The following is a 12609-nucleotide window of genomic DNA, read 5'->3' as shown; positions in this document are numbered from 1 at the left end:
GACAAGACGCGGGATCCTGTTGGAACGTCGTGTAATTTGAAATGGTGGCGCCCAGGCCTGGCTGGCTCTTGGAGGGCAACCACGGCTGGTAAGGACTCGAAAGTTTCAAGGTAGAGGCGGAAATTGGCCCGCTTAGTGCGGTCCTTAAAGCCTCTACAGTTCCACTGTGTTATTGAAGTTGACATGGCCGAATTGGATATGGCGGAACTCCTTTGATTAATGTGTCTCGCCATGATTTAAAATTCTTGGGGGGGAGGAGGAGGGATTGGCTGCCTCAGTGCCAGCTACTTGCGCCATCAAGGGGGTGATGACGGAAGGAGCGGGGCAGCTGTCCTCATTGTCCGAATCAATAATCAGACGGGTGAATTTTGAAGGGCGGGATACGTCCCTTATGGGTCCCGTCCGACAGAGGAGGCGGGGGTTGTCCGAGATGTGTTTTGAGACCACCGCGGGGACGGCAGATTTGACTTTTGTCAAGATCTGGTCCATGGCGGTCTCGATCATATATCGCAATTTAGAGGTTAAGCGCTCCTCCATCGCAGAGATGGCTGTCACGAGGGCAGGCGAGATCTCCGCGTCGCTCTCCATTGCGTCCGAGTTCTGCGGGCTCGGTGCGGCGGACGCCAATTTTGACTCTAAATTTTGAATTTTGTTGAGCAAAAGCTCATTCTGTGCCCGGAGCACGTCTATCTGTTTTTTGTACTCCGCGTCGAGTGCGGAGACGGTTACGGGGGAGGGTGAGGGATGGGAGGAAGAGGAGGCGATCTTAGCCCAGCTGCTCACCTGTTTGTCGTGTTGAGGCGCTGATGCCCGGGCGTCGGCAGCGCCAATTGTCTTGAGGGCCGGGAAGTGGCCAGTGTCTCTGCCGCTGGGCGGTGGAGGCGCCGTCTTCTTCCCGGGCGCTGGCTTCACCGACGGTGAAGAAGGTGACGATGTCTTGTGGTCGGTGCCGTGAGCACCACGCGGCGTTCCGCCAACGGCACCTGGTTTTGAATGACTTGGCTGCTTGCCAGGTCTCTGGTTTTTTGGCACCTCTGGGCGTTTAGCCTTGGGGCCATACACCTTGAGCTGCCGGAATTTTCCCGTGCAGTCGCGGGAGTTGGTAGCGTGGGCTTGCCCACAGACTGCACAGGACAGAGTACATTCATGCGGCGCCTTGACTCCGTCGACGGTCGGCGCCGTTTGGCCACACAGGCCGCACTTTTCATCCGGGCAGGGGCAGGTGTCTGCTCGGTGGCCCACAGTGCCGCACCGCACACAGGCCGGAATGGTTCTCTTGTACGCACGCACAAGGGTCACCTCAGAGTTATAGTGCACATATCGCGGCACCACTTTTCCCACGAAGGTGAGCGACGCGACGTCGGATTTGCCAAGCTTGCGGATATCGGCAAGCTCTCCAGCACGCCACTGGATCTTGTTTTGGAGGGACTCACTGGTCTCGTGCTTGGCCACGGTGATGACGCCGCGGCACACGTCTCCAGTGAGTTTCAACTGGCCGTACATAGAGAGCTGGCCCTTCGGTGATGTTAGTTGAAAATCCCGCAGAAGCTTGTCCGCGACGTGCGGCTCTCTGGTGCCTGCGACGATGAGGTTTTGCTCCCATGTGGGGAGCAGGCTGAGGGATGCTGCGGCCTTGGCGCCCAGGTAGGCCGCGAACGCTGCTCCCAGCTCGCCATGTTGGTAGACATCCCTCAGAGCGACGGTCACCCGGGGCTTCAGGATGATCACGATGTCTTCTGGATGAAGACGCGGCAGTGGCTTTGGTTTCCAAGAGGGTCCCGTCTTAGACTGGGCCCCTCTGTGAAGCGCTGCAGCGCGCGCAGCAGCGTTGTCCCGTGTTGAGCGGCCAGCCGACGTGGCGTCCGCTTTCTTCGAGGCGGCGTCCCGCTTGCGGGAGCGGCGTTCCACTAGTTTGAAGAGCCTCGGGTTCTCGATGGGCGCAGAATCCGGACTCTCAGGCGTTGGAGCTGAGGGAACCTCGGACCAGGCCATGGCGTCCGGGTCGTAGCCGCGTTGTACTTTTTGGGCAGCCATCTTGACACGGGTGGGCGTAAATGCGTAAATGTTGCCCCACCTGTGTGTGAGTGGTGTCCACAGGTAGCTGTCGACTTCGCGAAGACAGACGCGGCTGCGTTGACGGGGTTCCGGCCGAGGAACCGTGGCTCCAGCCAAAAGTTGGCGGAGACGATGCGCTGTACGTCCACTCGCTCCGCGCGCTCACAGCGGCGGCGCAGCGAGGAATGCCGATAGTCGGAGACGCCTGGAGGGACCACCACACAATTTTGAAGTTGGGCGCAAGCTGGGAAAACGCTAGAAGACGGGAAAGATGTTGACCGCCGCTGCCGGCGGCGCGATGAAAATGCAGACCGCCGCCGCCTGCCTGCAGCATGGAGCCGACGGCCCACGTGCGAGAAACGCATGCACCGAGAGAGATGCGGGGTTAACCGCTTCCTTCGGCTGTTCTAATGAAACTGCCGTTTCATCTCTCAAAACGACGAGTGCAAGAGCAAAACCTTCTTTCCCCGCAGCTTGTGGCGCGAAGGAGAGAGAAAAGAGAGCGCGAGCAGTCGATTTTTATTTCTTGTTGAAAATAATTGGTCCCAAAACGTTATGCCCAGTTACATTTCTGGGACGAAAATGCATTAACTCGCTTTTGTTGCTGCTTAACACTCCAGAAAAAACGTTTCTAGACCTTTAGTGGGAGCACTGCCTTTTTGCTTGTGTTTCTATGTCGTGCCTCTATGGTCTGGAAACGTTTGATAAACGTTGTACTGGGACTGGGACATTCCATCCTTTTTTGGAGTTTCTGAGGAGGTTTTGTGTTTGTTGGGACTCCACCTCTCTCTCTCTTTCTTCTTTCACTCCCACCTCCATTCCCACCTTTCACTCCCACTTTCACTTCCCTTAGGGCGCGGTTCAGGTGTCCACCGAGACAAGTGAAACAGGTACTGCGCCATTTCCTTTCCTCAAGAACCAATTTTACCCTCCACTACGGCGTCCCTCATTGCCTGTGGCTGATTCGTTTTGGGACGTTAAACACCATAAAAAAGCAAACGTTATGCTTCGAGGTCAACAACGAGCAAGACCGCCGCTTATCAGCCGTCGGCCCTATATTTAGCCCTACATTAAACGTTCTTTTACGTTCCCAGTGAAACGGAGATCGTATCCTCTCTCGGTCCTACTGCGCGGTTGACCGATGGCGTCTCTAACAATAACTGCATATCTATTGTTGTTGTTGTTTGAAAAGGAAAGTGCACGGGCCTGCCGACTGACTCGAGCCGAGCCACCACCGCTGCCACGTGCAGATAGAGGAGAGATAAAGAGGAAAGAGTGAAAGAAAAGGCGCGTCTCAACAACCGCGTCCGCCGAAGCGAAGATGCTGGCTGGAACCACAGATACCCCAAGATCCTCATATCTATTGTTAAATGTTTCATGTTTTTATGCGGTAACATGAACCTTAACTGGAGCAAATACCCGGCCCCACCCGGAGTCGTCCAGAAAAATTCTGATTGGCTGACTGGTTGTGAAATGATCAGTGACATCACCAGAGCGTAGAAATCCCATTGGCTGGAGGAATGTGACGTTACCAGACTGGATAATGCATATCAATTGGTTGGAGAGCAGTGACGTCACTACACTGGCACCTGCCAGCGGTTTCAAATGCTATCTACAGCCACTGATGCACTCAAAAGGTACTCAGAATGTCCTGTTCGGGATGAGGACGTTCTGATCATTTCAGGACGCCCTCAGGATGTTTGGTGTTGTCTGGGTAGGTGTTCCGGCTTTCTTTTCTTAATGTTATCGTTTGCGCTCTCTTCAGAGCGCCGTCAGATGCGCCTGTGCTAAAAAGCGAGGTTGCTTTCGCGTCGACGAGTGGAACGGCGGTCCAGAGGTTGCCCTCAAAGCATGCTTGGCGGCGCACCAATGCTGAGCGAGAGTAGAAGTCTGTATATGTTCCACGAAGCGGTAATGGGATGTCTAGTCGCGCGTCTCGGCGATGCCACGTTCCTTCCGTAAAAATCTAGCTACAGTCGCGCCTGGTCAAGTCCAGCAACCCACATGGCGAATAGAAAATAAGGACGCGTGGGCCGGCTGTGATAAAAAATATAAAAAATCATGTTTCGATTAATAAACTTGACGAACACTTGAGGCAGCGTTAGTACAGACGCACTGTAACAGTCCTGAATCAACATGTGCCAAAGATTGATTGTAAAACATGTTATTCGCTGGAAAGAGCTTGGTAAGAGGTCGCGTTAAGTGGTCGAGAGTACGTAGCCAAATATAGTAAACGTAAGATTACTTTTTTGAGGTTGGCGCCTCGTTAGTTCTCGGTCCGATCTCTATCGCGCTCACTTATCATTGTTTTCGCTTTGGACCTCCCGCTAAAAAAATGAGCTTTTTTACGATGTTCTTTAACGCGACCGTCGCAAGAGCAGGCGTAACATAAGCGCGCAGAAAACTCGATGATGAGTCAAGACGACACGCAAGTTTTCCTTTGTCTTCTTCACTCCTCGTGTCTTCGGTGCGCTTTGTGTTAAGCGTGGATTAACAACTAGCCCAAATCTACCAGCAGGCGCTTTGGACGCCAAGCTTGCCATTGTGACAAAGAAGCGTAAAAGTCTGTTGTCGGTCCCTTTACCATACGCGACTATTCTGTACATAAACATGAGGAGTGAAAACCAATATTCAGCCGTGAAATTCGTCTCGAGTAGTTAAACAAAAGAATTGGGCCCCTCTACGTGGAGCTCCATTTGTCCCGCGCATTGATAACCCCTGTAGAAAGCTCCTTTTAGAGGCACTTTGGTGTTCCCTGCGCAGCTGCATAGACACGCCTTCGAGGCATCTCGTCGATATTTATGTCTTCTCGTCTTCGTGTCTATCACGGCCAGAAGAATGGACACTAGATTCTCGCTACTTCATCGCTATGATGCTTGCCATATGGAAGTGCTGTGACCCGCTGCGGTGGTTCAGTGTCTGTACGGCATTCAGTTGCAGAGCTTGAGTGCGCGGTTTCAATCCCAGCCGCGGCAGTCGCATTTCGACGAAATGCAGAAAAAGTTCCGCTTGCTGAGGCTTTGGTTTACTTCAGAGAACACCAGGGTGTTGGCATTAATCCCCAGACCCCAACTACGGTGTGCCTCATAGCCAAAAACATTTCTACTACGCGTAGACATTGCTAACCATACACAAAAGCTGTCTGTAGGTTTGAAATCAGAAGCAGTGATTTTTGATGCAGTAACTGAAAATTCCCTCAATTATACCCCAAAATCCCCATTTCTGGCCCTATTTCTCTGCAGCAGCTAGAAAAATCCAGCAATTTTGGAAAATGGGACCAAATTTCCGACACCTAAATTCCCTGGAACTCCGTGTAAATTCCTCTTCCTCCAAATATGGCTCTCCCAATCTTCTGATAAACGAAATTCCCCGAATGGAACATTACTGATGCGAATTCGCCCTACGGAGCGCCCTCTGGGTGTACCTGGAGTCCCGAACGGTTAGGTTAGCGTCTACAGACGCCTCCGAGCGTCGTGCCGGTATACACGGACAAGTTCTTCCTCGAGGAACTTGCTCGCATATAAACTGGATATGCAGGCAGACGAACCGTTGCTAGGTGGCAGCCAAGAAAGGCGCGCAGCTAATATGAAAGTCACGCACTCAGGGTTGCGAAGCGAAACCCCGCCGGGAGGAGAGGAACGCTGAAAGCGACCGTGAGTGACGCCCTTCCGCCCCTAAAGAAGACCGCCTCACGCTTCCCTCTTAATTTTTTCCTCGCTCACGCCACCTGTTAAGAGAGATAACGGTCGCAAGAGCCGCATACAGACCGTGGCCGCCGGTGCTTTTGCGCTGCCTAGAACCCACACTACCAGTGATTTATGTTTCGCGCTAGCTCCCTCCTGTGTGTTTTGTTTTGCGTTGCCCTCGTCCTATTCCGTACTCCTTCACGCTAGCTGGGCTAAGGAATCTTGCGTCGGGTACTTGGTCGTCTAGCGCACAGCTCACTGCTCCTTGGGATTGAAGGGACACCGACTGCCACATCATGCGCGCCCATCGGCATGGAAGTGACTGCGTGGAATCCCTTACCACGTCTCAACAAACGGCGTAATGGGCTGGTTTGTACTGCTAACTCCTTCGCAACAACTCGATTATCACCAAGACGCGCATCGCGCTATTTTCAGCTTACTCACCCTTAGATCGACAGTCTAAGCACTGGTTCTTCAAAACTACCCCGATAAGCGAGAGTCTGCATAACTGTAAAATATACGAAGCGCGGGGTGTCGAGCACTGAACATGGCTAGTGAGGACATCAGGTATACTGAAAGTCACGTTTTCTTTTTCAGTGCCTTATAGCACTAAAGAATCGAAAAGCAGGCAGGTTAAAGAAAGGGCTACAGTTGTACAGCTCATAGAAACTATTTGAAATCTTGTACTTGCCGTAGTCTCTGACTATCGTTGTGTTCCTTGTAGGCGCCAAAGCGTGCACTTGATGCTTGCCGTCTGCTCAAAAAACTGATGTCTTGTTTTTTCACTCTATATTCTTCGCGCTTTTCTAAGTAGCCTGACATCTGCAGTTTGATAAGACGAGACGAGCCGAGCCGCCGGATTGAAAGCGTAAGCGCACTTTTCTGTCCTCGTTTATAACCACAAAGTTTTTATTTGCAGTGAATGATAAGAGTTCCTTTCAACGCAGTGAGTGATCGCTCGCTTTTAGGCTTGAGATACGCACGGTTACTATTACGCTGCACCTTAGACGAGGGCGGTTGCTTCCGTCTTTGTGAACCTATTTGGAAAGTCCACCAGGTGATTCCTGCCGCAGAAGGTAAGTTAATTGGGAAGATTGACCATCCCTGTCTTCGGTGGAAGTTTAAATCAGAGTATGGTTCTTTCCGGCTACCATCTGGTCTGAGTGGCAGTCTGGCGCAAGCTTTCGGGAACGTTACAGCTGTGTCGTTCATACTTTCTCTGGCTACTCGCACTTTCTATGTCAGCACTCTGTGCGAGAAAAAAGCCGTTGAAACGGCGGCGTAGAAAGAAGGCCATGATGCAAGTTCTTGGATGTCTGCCCCACAGACCGTGGTGACACAAAACTTTCAAGGCCTACAAATGGGAACTGAAGAGGAGAAGGCGGTTTTACAAGCCCTTCCATACGTAAGGTCTTTTTTTGATTGACCGGTGCCCCAACTATCACCTCGTGCGATAGCGCACGAGGTGATCGGCCGTCGCCTCTGTTCTGAGAGTAACAGTAACCGAACTTAGTGCCAACAGGTTTATGAACTCTGCCGAAAAACGTTATCTCAAGCTTGAGATAGTCCTTCTATCGCCGAGTCTTGACGATCGCGGCCTATACCTCGGAGTCCCTGCGGAATCCCGTGGCTTATGACAACTCATTCTTCGTGAAAGTAGTAGATACTGAGGGGATCTCCTTTTGAGAGGACGTACGCCTTCTGTGTTGGGGTGTAGTTTCCCGCAACCCTCCGTGGATGTAATTTGCCTTTTCACCCACTGAGCACAGTATGTCTAATGACACGTGTAAGAGAGATTTTTTTTTTTTAGTTGACAATAACACACTCTCCCTGAAGTCTGCGCACGTTTCTATTAGATTTTCTGCGTACAACGCATGTAATGTGAACGCACAAGAACAACTTTCAATTTGATTAATTTTTGTTTGTGTTTAGGCAGGAGTCAACCCCCCAACTAACGGAACGTCGTATTTAAACCTAATTCTACTGCACAAAAAACAAATTCATAACCAAATGCCCAGTAAGTTTTTTGATCAGCATTTCAGAAGTTTCTCAGAAATGTTTTGAAGTGTACACATGGAGACGCCATTTTGGTGCTTTATCCAAGGACGATTGAGGGCTTTTTGGTAAGTGTGATGAGTGCATATTTTGTATGTTTCATGTTTCGTATGCATGTATGAGGGATTCTGCGTCGGTCTTTGTTACGCAGTGCAGACTGACACTGAAAATAGTGATTCAAGATCTGGTACATCTAAGTCCTGTAGTGAATGCACCAGGAATCTTGGTAAATACTTCGACCAGATGTACCAGGCATGTTTGAAACATATAAGTAACGTCTTGCAAGACGTTTACTGTATACCTTGTTTTTGTTTTGAAAGGGATAGGCAGGAATGTTTGTGCATGTTTCATAGGGGCCCTAACGCCTAGGTGTCTGTCATACAGACGTCTTGCGTGCTTTGTCAAGGTATATTCTAGACGGGCAACAGAAGTTGCTGTGTGTTCAGTGGGTCAACCGTGTCCACTTGCGCTCAAACTTCCGCCTGGCTAAACTATCCGACTCAAGAATCCTAGACAATGCCCGATAATGATATTTTCTCGCACGATGCTTGGGCACTGTACGGTCTCGAGGACCTGCTCTTGCGCGGACACAAAAACCCTGGCAAATGTAATACGACGCATGCCACTGAACGGCGCGGTTCATGTCTGAAGCGTGTTTAGCACTTTCAAGAGCCGTGTCAGCTGTTAGATTGTCGAAACCGTGTTTCTACTTGGTGCTTACGTCCCTGAGATGTTAAACAAAAATGAATTGGCCGAAGACCCACGAGCACATGCCACTCGCAGGAGTACAGGATCTCTCAATATTAAAGGGAACAAGGGAGTGCGTGGCCGCGCACTTTGTGAAGCATTGCCGTCGAGGGCTGGCGACAATCGGCCGCAAAGGCACATGCGCAGTAAGCACGTCCGGCTACTCTTTCCGCTCATGCGCCTGGTGCCGCCCGTTCTGTCCGGATTTCGGCGGCAGCGCTTCGCGAAGTGCGCGGCCACGACTCCTGTGTTCCCTTTCCTATTGAGCGACCCTGTACATGCCACGTGTCCTTTTCTGTGACATGTCATGCCACACCTGGACGAGAGCGGTGATGCGAAAGCGGCGACATATATTTTAGTGCGAAAGCACGCGGTCCCAACCAAGAATCTTGAGTGAAGCCTGGGAGTAACGGGTTAGTTTTGAGGAGCGTACGTCTTGCCATCTGTGGCCAATGAGAGGGTGACCTTGGCCAAACGCAGCATAGCAGCAGCCCATGCAGAAATAAAATAAATATTACCACAACTGCGTTTGGAACCCGCGGCGGCGCGAACAGATCAGCTTCGCTGACGCCATGGCACGAGAGCACTATGCTCTCCCCGCAGCCGATCACGGCTAGTGATGATGATGATGATGTCCTCAGGCTTAATAGTGTTAGACTGCAGCACGCTCTCGCGCTGTGCATTGCACATCGTCGTCTTCATCAACTTCCATCTGTGGCGCGAACAGATAAGATCAGCTTAATCTCGATCAGAGCTTAACCTCAGTCTAATATCGTCTCCAGACGTGCCGTCGACCCAGCAAAGTAAAACCATGAGTCAACCAGGCTAAATACATGCTTTCGCACGTCTACTCGTTTTAACCATGTTAAAACCCTGCCAGTTTATTAATTTAACGCGCAACGTCATCATATCAGTGAGCCGAAGACCAACACGGTTGCTCCAGTTTCTAACGCGATGTGACGTATACCCTGAAACTGCTTGTTCCTTGCATCCTCACATGTTTCCCATTTGCCACCGGCTTACTCTCCCTCGACGCGCCTTCTGTCTTTACTCTTCTCTTCCTTCACTTCTTGTAACGAAAGTCTCCCTCAATAGACCACAGCGTCACTATACGCAGCCGTCTAGCGAACGAGAAATTAACAGATGTCACTGTAAAAAGTGGTACGGCTTGAACGGGCATCATCATCATCAGTTATGAGCTGCTTATCACCAACTTGATTGCGTAGCGGGCTGAAACAAACGACAGTCCGCTGCTCGCCGCTCCAACTTGGGTGCGGCCCATGGGCGTCCGGAATGGGGGGCAAGGGAGGACGGGTGCCCCCCTGGAATTACGGATATTATTTATGCACTAGTTCCTTTTTGGTGCTAACCTACCGCCGCCCCCTTCCCCGGACATCGGGTGCCCCCCCCCCTGAAAAAAGTTCTGCGGACGCCCTTGGTGCGGCCAGAAATGTCGCGTGACACGTTCGTCGCTAAGTTAAGTTACGAGTACGTATGCTCGTAGGCTGCGTGAGCTCTTCGGTAGCTTGGTTTCGGTTTAACGCGGTCAGGCGCCGAGCAGAATCGCATTTTCGAATATCTAAAAGTTCGTTTGGCTTGCATTAAAGGCCAGCTACAAATCTCTAATTGTATTCAGGCGCTTAATTTCAAACTTTCGTAAATAAAACCTTGTTTTCTAATGCGTCTTGAGGCAAAATTCGTATTCGGTCATAAAATTAGTCCATTTGCTGCGAGGAAGTGACGTCACCAAACCGGAGATTTCCCACTGGTTGGAGGGAAGTGACGTCACCAGACGGCAGCATTTTCATTGGTTGAAAGAAAGTGACGAAGGCATCAACAGCTGCTAATGCTATCGCAATGCCAACACATACTGGAATTAGGTATATCTGCACATTTTTTCTCCAGCACGCCAACTTGCTTTATAAATATGCACCTTCAGGTTCATATTGATTCCTTTTCTGAGCATTCGTGAACCTATACACGCTCTTTTAAAGGGTTCAGACGTTCTTTACTGACTGTGCGCTCTTTTCTTCCAGCTCCTCGCGGTACTCCTAACTCGCTGAATATAGCGGACTCGCGATCAGCGCAGCATGGGCGCATTGTATGCAGTTGTCGGCCAATTATGTGCCAGTGTTCTGAATGCGCTGTGTTCGTGTTGATCTTTTCTGAATGCCCACGTCCGGTTCAATCTTCGAGCACACCGAAATTTCCACCATGTGTTTTTTCAACGCTGTTCTGAAAATATTCCCCTCTGTCCTTGTTGAAGGAAACTATAACCAGAGTCAGTTATATCAGTGACACAAGGTTAGTCAGCAGGAATAGTAAGCGATTGAAAGAGGCACCGGTGTGGGTCAAGAGGTGCGATTAAGAGGCCATTCAAGACTTTTGAGGTAGCAGAGTCCTGGATTGTTCACAGTGGCTTTAGTGTATAAGGTTTAGCGCCGCAAAACGACACATGAACAATGGGTGTTTCGGATTAATTTCGATCACCTGGGTTTCTTTACCGTGCAGTGACATCGCACAGCACACGGGTGTCTCGCATTTGCCCTCCGTCGAAACGCAGCCGCCGCGGCGGATAGTGCAAATGTACAGCCTTTGTCAGAAGTTTAGAGCCCAGGGGGTTTGCTTCTGGGCCACACTGCTTTGCTCGTAATGCGCGCTCAGCGTCCCAAATCTCCTGAAGGTAAGAGGATTTTTCGTCCTGCTCCCTCCGATGCGTAGGACTTCCATGAGTGCTACAGGAGTGCCACAATAGTGCTCAGGAGCAAACCCCCTGCGCTCTAAACTTTTGACAAAGGCTGTACACGTGAGTAAAATGAAAGCGCGAGAAAAGAAACCATCTGCTCCTGAGCGGCAGCCCGGTTTCCGCGTTCGTATTACGATGTAGAGTGCGCGAATTTCACTGCGCGCGGCCGGCGGCACACTGTGCGATACGGCGAAGCGGGCCCGGAATCTGCGGCACAACCCGGAATCTCTTGGCGCGGCAGATAAGTAAAAAAATACCCTGCGCGTGACTTCGCCGCATGGATACTGACCAGACAGGCGCCTGGTTTCACTGTGTAAACTGTCTTATATTCTGTTCGTTATACATCACTAGCATTGGTTGGGGAAGAGCTGGGAATGAAACCTAACTGAGAACATCTGAGCAACCTCTGATTTGCTGATGACATTGCCCGTCTAAGTAACTCCGAGGAGCAATCGCAGCCCATGATTGAGCAGCCAAACACCTAAGGAGAACGGTTGAACTAAAAATTAACATTAAGGAAATAAAAGTTTCACCCAACAGTCTGGATATAGCAGAACAATTTGCGGTAGGCAGCGAGCTATTGAAATAGTAAGTGAACTTAGGGCAGGTGGAGACTGCAGATTCGTGTCATGAGAGGGAATAGCCAAGAAAATAAAGCTGGGGTTGAGCGCATTTGACAGGCGGTGTGTGGTCATGAAGAGCAGCTTGCCATATCCTTCAAGAAAAAAGTGTCGGTTGGTCGGTCAGAAAATCTTCTTCCTGTGATCACTGGCTTGCAAATGTTCGCTTTCAGAGCGACACACACATAACCCCCCCCCCCCCCCCCCCCCCACACACACACACACACAGGCACACACACTATGTCTCTCCATAAGCACGCAGAAGGCGACTGGAAAGAAGAGAGGATGCTCATGGAAATAGGCGAGGACAAAAGGACAAGCTACCGAACATGCTTTGTGCATCTCCGACCATGAGAGCCTTTCTGGCCCTCGGGCTTTGAGCTCGATGAGTAAAAGGAGGAAGTGTGCAATGACAGGGCAAGGATTAATGCAGGTGTATGCGCTTCTATGCGCCGTCGGTGAGTATAGTTAACTGTGTAGTATCGCTGACTTGCTACCAGTGCCGCTAGTTATCATAAATCTACTAGTTTTCTTTTGCGCGACAAGCGGTACATGATGCTACTTCCAGGTGTCGTATCCAACTCGCACATTTTTGCACTCTAAAACAGGAAACGAAACATAAAGTTATCATGACGCTTAAGTCACGTTAAGAGCGGAATGTGACAGTATTAGAGGCAATCGTTGCTGCTACATGTTTATG

The sequence above is a fragment of the Amblyomma mixtum genome, chromosome 1 (genome assembly GCF_055824585.1).
Source record: "Amblyomma mixtum isolate Tamu chromosome 1, ASM5582458v1, whole genome shotgun sequence".
Classification (NCBI taxonomy): Eukaryota; Metazoa; Arthropoda; class Arachnida; order Ixodida; family Ixodidae; genus Amblyomma; species Amblyomma mixtum.
Note: the sequence above shows the minus strand (reverse complement) of the source record.